Source organism: Vulpes vulpes, chromosome 15, assembly GCF_048418805.1.
Source record: "Vulpes vulpes isolate BD-2025 chromosome 15, VulVul3, whole genome shotgun sequence".
NCBI classification, from domain to species: domain Eukaryota; kingdom Metazoa; phylum Chordata; class Mammalia; order Carnivora; family Canidae; genus Vulpes; species Vulpes vulpes.
In genome coordinates, this window is record NC_132794.1 from 87604582 (window position 1) to 87617223 (window position 12642).

The 12642-nt window shown below is 37.8% G+C and overlaps 1 protein-coding gene across 8 annotated transcripts in view; it reads left to right on the plus strand.

Moving 5' to 3' along the window:
* Nucleotides 1-12642, plus strand: part of LCOR (ligand dependent nuclear receptor corepressor) — a 142823-nt gene that overhangs the window by 1191 nt on the left and 128990 nt on the right. For all 8 annotated transcript variants that reach the window (XM_025991278.2, XM_025991308.2, XM_072739661.1 and 5 more), the window contains exon 2: nucleotides 13-86. The gene's annotated coding sequence lies outside the window, so the exon portion shown is untranslated. The remainder of the gene's footprint in view (nucleotides 1-12; nucleotides 87-12642) is intronic.

Here is a 12642-nt window from a genome sequence, read left to right on the forward strand (position 1 = left end):
TTCTCTCCCAAGGTCCCGTTTCCCTCTGTGCGGCGGCCGGCGGGACCATAAGGGCTTAACTCATATATTTAACCCCCCTCCAAAAAGTAAGTGGCCCGTGTGGTGTCTCCGCTCCGCCCGCCGCCCCCTAGCCCCAGTCCATCCTTGTGTCTGACTCTCCTGTCCCCCAGCATTGTTATTTCCCCATCTTTGGTGCGGTGCTGCTGCTGCTGCTGCTGCGTGGGGAGATGCTTCTCGTGCTCCTCCGTCCCGCAGGCCCGGTCTTCGGGGAGGCGCAGAATTCCAGCCCCTTTTCCCCTTCTCCCCCCGTGGGGAATATTCTTGGGAACCAGGTCTTCCCCAGCAGAATCTAGGAGATTCTATCCGTACGCTTGGGCCCCTCATCCCCTCCTTCCCGAAAGGGTTTCGTTGGAAGGAATTATGCAAATCCTGCTTTCTGGTGTCCATTCAGCGGCAATTTCATGCGGTGAGAAGTTCTCTTTGTTGTGCGAGGGGGAGAACAGACACTGATTTAATAGACATATCTGTTGGGGGGAAGGGTGGAGGGGGTGTGGAGAGGCTCAGTTTGGAAGAATTACAGCACTTGGTTAGCTCGGTGTCTTTGTGTTTGAGCTTTCTGGCTTGACAGGAGGGTATGCCCTTTACAATGTCCCACAAGAGATGTTTTCTGTAATAGATTAAAAAGCAAAACTGAAACTTTAAGTGAAACATAAGGTAACCTTTACCTAGAGAATATAAGCCTTTCCATTTCTGAAGTGTTTCATTATGAAGATCTATGTGAATTTTGTTAAACGTTTAAGCTGTAACATCAAAATTAAAATATGCAGCAACCCTTTAAGGTATCTGATATCACTTGGGTTGTCCACAGGTTAAAAGTACATTTGTAAAATATGCTTATGTAAGTAATAAAGGCACGAATCAATTTTTTTTTATATAAGCTGACTTGTGGATGTATTTTAAATTTTCCCTCCTGCCAATCCAAGCCCAGCTCTGCTCTCCAAAAAGCCTTTTGGTTATCGGTTATCATTTACTGTGTCTCTGCTTGTATTTTTTTCAAATCTGTAGTATATTTGCTAAAATGTTACATCAGATTAAGCTCATTTTGAATTACTTATTATAATCATCATATGAGTTTATGAAGGCATGTAGGTTTTGAGAAGAGTGAAATTAGTGAGTTTTCAGAATTATGAATATAAAATCGTGAAATTAGTTTGAAGAATTTTTAGTTCTTGTATTTATTTCTCTTTTTTCATGATTGGTTTTTTCAGTAGGGCTTTTTAGATTTTAAAAGATTTTGAAATTGACTTAGCCCTGTAGATTCCTTAAGTTACTGTTACTCTAGTTTAGATGGTTTTAACGTGTTGTTGGTCTTATTCTGTTTGCTTTGAATACCTTGCCTTCTGCCTCAGGCCCCCTTTTTATCGGTCATTGCTAGTGTTAGTGGTTACTTATTGCTGCTTGACAAGGTTGTATTTTATTTTTTCTTTTCTCTTAATGACAACAAAATTGTGTAAATATATGAATATCAAATTTTGATTGGTTTTTAATCTAGTCCTCAGTTTTCTTAAAGCATACTTTTAACTCCAAATTTCCACTTTGAAGGTGGTAAAGTTCAGGAGATATTTAAAGTCCAGAGGGCAGAGGAGTAATACAGAGTTGATAGTCTCACAGCTAAAATCAATTGGGTTTCATATTTTCTCTTTTATTATATGTAATTTCTTTAAGAAGGGTTCTAAGTAAATCAATAGTAGTGTTAACTTTCTTTACTTACAAAGGTTAGCAGTGATTCTCATATAAGGAAAAGGCAGCTATGTGGTTAGTCACTAGCAGACGAAATAATTCCTCGTTTTATTTTAATGAGATTGGTTCTGAACAGTTAACCTTCTATTTGATTCTGTTGACTGATTATCTTTGTACTTGAGGGTCATTTGGTTTCTAAATGATACTTAATTTACAGCAGTCTTTGGATTTAAAATGAATTCATTTTTAATTCTCATTTATTCCCAAAATCTAATTCTTTTATTTTGGGGGGTTTGCATTGGGTGCATCAGGATTGTGGAGGTGTCTGTGTTTCCATTATTACATTTTAGTTGAATTGGAGTCAGCAGTTTCAGACAGTGATTATGATCAATCAAGATAGATATTTGGTAACCAGGTGATTATTAAGGTGTCCTCTGAGACTATGGCAGTCCATATTTCAAGAAGATTGAGGTTCTCTATGTTGCTTGGTGTGATGTAACCTTTTGCTTGGCTGCTCCTCATCCTTGCTGTATTCTTAAAAAGCTCTTCTCAATGTAGGGAAAGTTTTGCTGATTTCACCTTAGCTCTAGCTTGGCTGAAAAGGATAGCAGAGTTAAGTCTCTTTGACTTAACTATGTTATTTCATATTGCCCTGATTCCCTCAGATGTGCTGGTAACCAGAACAATTCTAGGAAATCTCTGAATAATGCCTTTTTTCTTCCTTTCTTTTTTTTTTATTTTTTTTTATTTAGCCTTATGGGCTATACTGGATGGCCTGTAATTTTTTTCAGAGTGAGAATTAGGTGTTCAGTGTCTGTGGGGACTTGCCGTCTCTGAGCACCCACATAATTACTTAGCTACTTATATTAGTGCTGTTTTTAGGAATCATAGGCGGTTTAGGTAAGGACTTCATTTAATTTTGAATCTGCTGTGGGGAGATGAGAGTATTGGGAAATCTACCCTAATCTTCAGGAACTTTTAGTACTTAGAGAAAATATAGTGTGTTCAATAATAGTACAAGGCAAAATGTGCCATACTGTGGTGCAAGCAAGTCCTAGGGGTGTTTAGAAGTGAAAGAAATCTCTCGAAATGATGTAGGAAGGCTTCATGAAGAAGGTGGCAGATTTTAGCGTTATTTGATGAATACAGAAGAGTCACTTCTGTCCAGAGAAAACAAATAAGCAAAAGTGGCAAAGAAGAATGAGATGAGACCGTGATTCATGTAGGGGATGTATAGATGATAGGTTTGCAAAGGTAGCTTGTAGGATTTTCTAATGCAGGTTAAAAAGTGGGGTCTCTTTGTTACGCACCTTGGGGTTTACATTGCATTTCACTCCTTAGCTCAGGAGATGAATGTTTCCTTTATTTGAAGATTTCATTTTGGAACTCAACAATGACACATAATTGTTTTTTAAATCACCTTCACGGGAATGATGGTTTTTTTTTTTTTTTTTTTAAAGATTTTATTTATTTATTCTTGAGAGATAGAAGGAGAGACAGAGCCAGAGACACAGGCAGAGACATAGCCAGAGACACAGGCAGAGGGAGAAGCAGGCTCCATGCACTGGGAGCCCGACGTGGGACTCGATCCCGGGTCCTCAGGATCGCGCCCTGGGCCAAAGGCAGGCACCAAACCGCTGCGCCACCCAGGGATCCCACGGGAATGATGTTATACAAAACTGTCTCTTCTCATTTGGAGGCTGTACTGTATTACATTGCACAAAACCTATTTTTGCAGTTGTCTAAAATCAGTGGTATATGTATTCTTGAAACATCTCTTGTATTGCCAAATATTCATCCTTAAAGATTGCATTTGGTATTTGCAAACATAGTCCAAAAGCATTTTTCGTGGCAAATACAGGTATATGTTAAACAATGAGATTGATTTTCTTTGCTGATTTGCAAGCTGGCTGTGAAGCTCAGCAAAGGGGTTTGATTTGTTTTGATATGCCTCAGAACTTCTCTTTTGATTCTTGATTTCTTTATGTCTACCCATCTGTTGTATGGAATCTGGATATTGGCTAGATGTTAATAAACAAAGCTGTTGTTTTGTAACTTCAGGTTAAAACCTTACCATCACTACTCTCCGAATTATCATCTTCTCTATTTGCGAGTATTTTAAAAAGTCCTTTTACTGTTCCTTACAATGGCACATTGTTTTGGGGATAATCCCAGTGTGAATTATTAGCTGATTTTAAGTCTCTTGTATGCAGGAAATATTCCAATACGGTGGTTTGTACCCTGAAGTTTTTCTTTTTTTCAATTGAGGTATAATTTACATACTTTAAGATTCACCCTTTTACAATATACAATTCAGTAATTTTAGTTTATTCACTACATTGTTTAAACATCACTATATAGGGGATCCCTGGGTGGCTCAGCGGTTTAGCGCGCCTGCCTTTGGCTCAGGGCGCGATCCTGGAGTCCGGGGATTGAGTCTCGCGTGGGGCTCCCGGCATGGAGCCTGCTTCTCCCTCTGCCTGTGTCTCTTCCTCTCTTTCTCTCTCCCCCTATGTCTGTCACGAATAAATAAATAAATAAATATTAAAAAAAATCACTATATAATTTCAGAACAGTTTCATTACCCAAAAAAGAAACCCCATGCCCATTAGCAGTCATTTACCATTCCATCTGTGACCCCAGCCATTGGCATCCCCAATCTGCTTTCTGTCAGTCTTCTATATATCATATAAATGTAATCATACAATGTATATGGCCTTTTGTGTCTGGCTTCTTAGCATGTTTTTAAGATTTATCCATGTTGTAGCATGTATCAGCACTTAGTGCTTTCTATGGCTAAGTAATATTGCAATTGTATGGACATACTATGTTTTAGCATTCATCAGTTGGTGGGCAATGGTATTGTTTCCCCTTTTTGCCTGTTGTGAATTATATTTCTGTGAACATTTGTTTTCACTTTTCTTGAGTGTGTATTTAAGAGTTAAATTGCTGGGTCATATAACTTAATGTTTGAGGAACTGCCAAACTTCTTTAGTTTTTTAAAAAATATTCTATTAATTTACCTGAGAGAGCAAGAGCGAGAGCACAGAGGCAGAAGCAGACTCCTTGCTCAGCAGGGCTAAGTCTCTCAGGACCCAGAGATCATGACCTTAGCTGAAGGCAGCTGCTTAACTGACTGAGCCACCCAAGGGCTTTATTTATTTTTTATTCATTCATTCGTTCCAAACTGTTTTCTAAACCAGCTGCAGTCCCTGTTTTACATTCCTACCAGCAATGTATGAGGATTCCAGTTTCTCCACCACCTTGCTGACACTTGTTATTGTCTTTTTTTTTTATTAAGATTTTATTTATTTATTCATAAGAGACACGGGGGGGCGGGGGCAGACACACAGGCAGAGGGAGAAGCAGGCTCCATGCAGGGAGCCTGACGTGGGACTCGATCCCAGGTCTCCAGGATCAGGAGACAGCACTAAACTGCTGTCCCTTCACTAAGGCAGCGCTAAACTGCTGAGCCACTCGGGATGCCCGATATTTATTTATTTATTTGTTTGTTTGTTTTTAGATTTCACTTTTATTTTATTTATTTTTATTATTTATTTATTTATTTATTTATTTATTTATTTATTTATTTATTTATATTTATGATAGTCACACAGAGAGAGAGAGAGAGAGAGAGAGGCAGAGACACAGGCAGAGGGAGAAGCAGGCTCCACCGGGAGCCCGACGTGGGATTTGATCTCGGGTCTCCAGGATCGCGCCCTGGGCCAAAGGCAGGCGCCAAACCGCTGCGCCACCCAGGAATCCCAGATTTCATTTTTATTTTATTTTATTTTATTTTATTTATTTATTTATTTTTTAATTTTATTTATTTATGATAGGCACACAGTGAGAGAGAGAGAGAGGCAGAGACACAGGCAGAGGGAGAAGCAGGCTCCATGCACCGGGAGCCCGACGTGGGATTCGATCCCGGGTCTCCAGGATCGCGCCCTGGGCCAAAGGCAGGCGCCAAACCGCTGCGCCACCCAGGGATCCCCCAGATTTCATTTTTATTTATTCATGACGGAGAGAGAGAGAGAGAGAGGGGCAGGCAGAGACACAGGTAGAGGGAGAAGCAGGCTCCGTGTAGGGAGCCCAACGTGGGACTCTATCCCAGGTCTCCAGCATCACATCCCAGGCTGAAGGCAGCGCGAATCCCCTGGGCCACCGGGTCTGCCCAGATTTTATTTATTTTAGAGAGAGTACAAGCAAGGGGAGGGCTAGAAAGGGGAGAGGGAAAGGGAGAGACTCTCAAGCAAACACTGTATTGAGCACAGAGGTCCACTTGGAGCTAGATCTCATAATCCTGAGATCATGATCTGAGCCAAAACCAAGAGTCTGAAGCTTAACTGACTGAGTCACCCATGTGCCCCCATGTTGCTTTTTTAAGTAATCTCTACACCCAACGTGGGGTTTGAACTCAACGATCCCAACCAAGATCAAGAGTTGCGTGCTCTACTGACTGAGCCAGCCAGGGACCCCAAAATTGCTGGTTTTTGATGGAGTTGTGTCACAGCACAGGTATACTTTGCTATCCAAGTCTTCGAAATTCCTGCCTTTCCCTGGTGAGGGTTTATATATCAAGTTCAGAAAATGTGGTAAACCACATTGTTTAAATCTGTTCCATGCTTGAGTTTTGAGTACTAATAACAAAAGTTTGGCTACAGATGGATACCTTTTTTTTTTTTTTTGGATACCTTTTTTAAAAAAAAAGATTTATTTATTCATGAGAGACAGACAGGGACACAGGCAGAGACAGAAGCAGGCTCCATGCAGGGAGCCTGATGTGGGACTTGATCCCGGGACTCCAGGATCACGCCCTGGACCAAAGGCAGGTGCTAAACCGCTGAGCCACCCAGGGATCCCTGATAGATACCTTTATATAGATATTTTGTCTGAATCTATTCTGAGTTTGAGTAGTGAGAGGAATCTGTACAATACTAGTTTCTAAATATTTATTTATTTATTTATTTATTTATTTATTTATTTATTTATTTGATAGAGCACAGCTGGGAGAGCAGCAGAGGGAGAAGGAGAAGCAGGCTCTGCTGAGCAGGGAGCCTGATTCAGGGTTTGATCCCAGAACCCTTGCACAAGCTGGGAGAGCAGCAGAGGGAGAAGGAGAAGCAGGCTCTGCTGAGCAGGGAGCCTGATTCAGGGTTTGATCCCAGAACCCCTGGATCCTGATCTGAGCTGAAGGCCAATTCTTAACCAGCTGAAGTATCCAGGCGGCCCAATAGCAGTATTTTTGAAATTTAAAATTGTACTTTTTGGTTGCATTTTATGAAACTCAGATATTTGGTAGGTTGTATTTATTGCAAGTTACTGTATGACTTTATTTTCTGGCACTAAACTATACCGCTTATTTATTTATTTATTTATTTATTTATTTATTTATTTATTATTATTTTTAATGATAAATTTATTTTTTATTGGTGTTCAATTTGCCAACTTACAGAATAACACCCAGTGCTCATCCCGTCAAGTGCCCACCTCAGTGCCCGTCACCCATTCACCCCCACCCCCTGCCCTCCTCCCCTTCCAACACCCCTAGTTCGTTCCCAGAGTTAGGAGTCTTTATGTTCTGTCTCCCTTTCTGATATTTCACACACACTTCTTCTCCCTTCCCTTATATTCCCTTTCACTATTATTTATATTCCCCAAATGAATGAGAACATACAATGTTTGTCCCTCTCCGATTGACTTACTTCCCTCAGCTGTTTTATTTATTTTTTAAAAAATATTTTATTTATTTATTCACGAGAGACAGAGAGGCAGAGAAGCAGGCTCCATGCTGGGAGCCCAATGTGGGACTTTATCCCAGGACTCCAAGATCACACCCTGAGCCGAAGGCAGACGCTCAACTGCTGAGCCACCCTAAACTATAGTGTTTTAAAAGACTTTTGAATTTTGTGGTTAGTTAGTTTCTCAGATTTTTGAATTGGTTAGATTTGGTGTCACAAAGTGTCTGGTGTAATGATGTCTTAAAAAAAAGTTGAGAATCTTAGGATGTAAGTGGGAGAATTAGTCTGAGAATCCTTGATTTAATGGATTGTGAGGGGTATGTTAGAAAGGCTGTATGGTTAATACCTTGTAATAATTTTTTGTCTTCCTTTTTCCTTTTGCTCCACATGTTTGTTTTTTGTTAAAGAGAAATGGATTGGATTCTTTTGGTTATGGGTTATGGATTCTTTTGATTTATCACATAATCAGTTTTCTGCGTGTTATGCAGTCTAAGAAAGTTATATGTATAAAGCCAGTTTTTGTTGAGTGACCTTATAATAATCAAGTTCTTAAAATTCAGTTTTGGGTAATGTGTACTTTTGAATTGTAAGTGCAGGATAAGTCAAAGGGAATGGCTACAAGAAAAAAATGGATGTAACAGTAATTTATAGACTTATGTTTGAGGTTTTGGTATTTGGAAACAAATTATGTTTGAAATATTTTATACTAGTAAGAAAATTTACTCAATTGTATCTTAGAGTTTTATTCAAAACTGTAATTGTACTTTACCATTTGAAGTAAGGGAGTATTTCTTATAACTTCTAAATCATTAAAAGTCTATCACAGTTGTTTTACAAAGTTTGAACCGGATCATATAGAAGCAAAGTTATTTCACAAGATTTTAAACTCTCCAACACTTGACATATAGAAGGCTTTAGAAAAATATTTTAATGGTGTCACCCGCATCAACATAGCACCCACCTATATCTACATAGCATGTTTTATACTTAAAAAGCTCTTCTTTATAAAATAAAAAGAAAAAAAAAGCCCTTCTTTTACATACATATTCTTACTGCCTTTATTTAGGAATGTAGGAAGATAAAGATGGGTATTAAAAAATAATTGGTCAGTTGGGAAACACTGAGTAATAACTCTTGTTGAAGCAATCAGGGGATTTCCTTTACCATAAATGCTTCCTTTTATCCACAGAAAAATTGTATGATATTTTAACGTTTGAAATATTTACCTAACTTACCAGGTAAAACACAGAATGGAACTCTCTCAGAAGCAAACTTTTTATTTAACTTGCTGCAAATGCTATATGAAGTTACATAGTAGTTTTCTACCTCTGTTAAATATGCTAACACCTCAAGACTTATGTTTCTCATTAGTAATACTAGATAGTCTGGAACCATTATTTGATCTATTGGCTTACTTTTCATAAAGTCTGAATCATTTTTTACCATCATTATCATCAATAAATGATTACTGTGTTTCTCTTACTAGTTGGCTTTTTAGAGGTTTGTTTTCAAAGAGTAATGGCCTGTTCTCTCTCTCCTAGATGCATAATGTGAAGGGGAAGAAAACTAATTTTAAAAGAATCTATAGGGTGTATATTGCTTAGTAAAAGGAAATCCCACATGTGAAAATGTGAATTTTCCACAATGAAATTTATTTTATTTTATAGCAGAACTCACATCTAATTTAACATAAGCAGTATGCTCTACTAATATGTTTAGAATTACTGGTTTAGGGGTGCCTGGCTGGCTTAGTTGGAGTAGCATGCAACTCTTGATGTTGGGCTCCTGAATTTGAGCCCCATGTTGGGTGTAGAGATTACTTAGATAAATTAACTGGTTAATACTTAAGTAATACTGGTTAAATACTTAAATACTGTTTAATACTTAAATAATACTTAAATACTGGTTTATACAAATTTAAAAAAGAAGTGTACGAAGTATGTAGAAGAGAGAATTATTGACTTTGTTAAACTGATATGTTTATATTCAGTTTGATGTGCTCTTGTTTTTCATATTTTTTAATTATCTCCATTGTCTGGGTATTTGTCTAGGCTCCTGCCCGAATACTCCCCTTCACAATCAGTGGAAGCATGTTTTCTAGGTCATTTGTAGATATTTGCCTCTATACTTCTATTTTCCTCTTTTTTTTTTCTATCTTTTAGATTTATGATTTGTCAAAGATAGAAAGGATGCTAGAACTTTATTTTTCAACCATATTGGTTGAAGAAAAATTTTAAAAAATCTTTTATTTTGGAAAACTTCAAACATGTAGAAAAGTATTTTGAAAGAATAAGACAACAAACACCCTGGCTACCTCAACTTTAGGCCAATGTTTTATTCCCACTGGATTATTTTGAAGCAAATCTCAGGTTTCATATTTACTATTGAATCTTTCTTGCAGCCTTTTGTATAGTACAGTCTTGCTCATTCTGCTTCCCATCCCCAACATAAATTTAAAGAAATAATATATCTGAGTATAAAGAAAACAAATTTTTGTTTTACTAATTTTTTGAAAAGCTAACAGATACTGAGCTTTTCCTATATGCCAAACAAGAACCCTTTGATGTTAGTATCTGTTATACAGGTGGAGAAACAGATTTAGAAAGATTAAGGATTTCATTCATGATCACTTAGCTAATGATTGGTGGTAGACCCACAATTGGAATTCAAAAGCCTGTGCTCTTTTCTTGAACCTTAAACATTCAAGCATATGCTCTCCTTTTTGACTTTCCTATTTGGTTCCACCAAGTTGCCCCTTCTTTGTTTGCAACTTTTTTTTTTTTTTTAAGATTATTTATTTATTCATGAAAGCCACAGAGAGAGAGAGGCAGAGACAGGCTGATGGAGAAGCAGGCTCCATGCAGGGAGCCCGATGTGGGACTCGATCCCGGGACTCCAGGATCATGCTCTGGGCTGAAGGCATAAACCACTAAGCCACCCAGGGATTCCCTGTTTGCAACTTCTAATTGCATATTTGATTTATATTACATTAAGGAATTCTGGTTTCTCTGTCCATAATCTTACCATAAATGGTAACAAAACTATTCTTTCAATTCTCTGTCTTGAAATGCCTTGCCCCTTTCTCTTTTGCGTTATCATACTGTTTGGCTTTGCTTCTTCTTGGTGTTTTAGTTTTCTTGGTGATATTCAGAGCTAAGGAGGTTTCTGAGCTGAACGTTTTGCTTCATATGTTGCTAGACTGGCCTTTCTTCACCATTGGCTGAGATTTGAGCATAGGCTGACTAGAGGATTGGCAGCAAAGGCTATCTGAGTGATAGTGATTCTGGGCCTTAAGCTTGATGAGCCTTCCATTTGGACTGACCTTGTTCAAAGCACTTTGAAGTTTGTAACAAAAGCCTTCTAGTGACTGTGTAGGTGCCTGGCTTTTTCTTCTATTCATATCCTTCCTAGAGAATTCAAGGGTTGGGGGGGAAGAGGGGAGGGGCAAACAGGGTTGAAGCAGATTGGGGTCAGGATTTAGGATTCCTGGACTTTAGCCAAATGCCTTCTCAGTTTTAACCTTCTGTGGCTTAGATTTGGTGCAGTTGGCAATAAATATTTCATTTTATTTATTTTTTGGCAATAAATATTTTAAAATGTGTGTTAAAAGGGGAAGTTGCTGAGTTGTGTATAATTACTGATAAAGAGAAGGAGTGATTTGGCAATTTTAAAAATAATACTCAGTTTTGGGGGCACCTGGCTGGCTCATTTGGAAGAGCATGCGACTCTTGATATTGAGGTTGTAGGTTTGAGCCCCACGTTGGGTATAGAGATTACTTACTAAAAAATAAAATCTTTTAAAAAATATGCTGTTTTGGTAATTCAAACATCACTGGTTTTAGATAAAATGCTTTAGTAGTAGGTATAGAAAGAATGTGACAAAGGTGATGGAGAAATTCCCATCAAAATAAAATGGGAAACTCCTCGCCTCTACTGAGAATAAAAAGAGGAACATAAATGTTTGTGATAATGTCTCTGTGTTGAAAGGAGGCTTTTTAATTAAATGATTAATAATATAAGTACTAATCTCATAAGTGTTAGATTTTCTTTCAGTTGGTGAGGAAGTAGAAAAAGTTTGTATGAATGAGCATTGATTTAACTTATCCTGATCACAATACAATAATATTTTAATTATGGATAGGCTGAAGAAGTCCATAAATCTTTGAGAATTATTGTTAAAAAAAAAAAAACTTTGAGCTGGTCATTTTTTTATGAGCGTTTAATACGACTGATATATTTTTTCAAAATGATTTCGGTTAACACTGGGTGGCTCAGTGGTTGAGCCTGTGCCTTTGGCTTGGAGCGTGATCCAGAATCTGGATCCGGCTCCTCGTGGGGAGTCTGCTTCTCCCTCTGCCTATGTCTCTGCCTCTCTCTGTGTCTCGTAAATAAATAAAATCTTTAAAAAAATAAAAATAGGGGATCCCTGGGTGGCTCGGCGGTTTAGTGCCTGCCTTCCGTCCAGGGTGTGATCCTGGAGTCCCGGGATCAGGTCCCACATCGGGTTCCTGCAAGGAGCATGCTTCTCCCTCTGCCTGTGTCTCTGCCTCTCTCTCTCAGTCTGTGTCTCTCATGAGTAAATAAATAAAATATTTTTTAAAAAATGATTTAATATATCACCTATGTTCAATAGTGTACTAAAATTTTATTTATCGGAAAATTTTTTTTGGCGATAATATTATGATACTATGTTAGCCGCTCTGGTTTCTGTTCAAGAAAAAGAATACATCAAAAAAAAAAAAAAAAGAATTTACAGGACGAAAATAAATTATATGGGTTATTTTCTAACAGTTTTTTAAGAGGTAGTAGAATTTTGCTTTATTGATTTTTTTTTTTTGAGAACAAGTATGATTAGAGTGATAAAGCTATTTTCCATGTGAGACTTGTACAACTAATTTTTGTGTGTATGTTGCTATATATATAGTTTCTTGTATTTATTAAAATAGATTTTGGCATGTTAAAATAAATAGACATATGCAGAGAGTCAGAAATCCACATGTATATCTGCCGAAAGCAGTTTCAAGACCCATTGCTATGGCTACCAACATATAATCTTATCTAAAAGATAACATTCCTTTAGGCCCCTTTCTCCTTAGGCAAAGAACTTCTGTTTAATCTTAAATAAAATATCTGTATCAAAGATTAGTACATTTTGTTGATG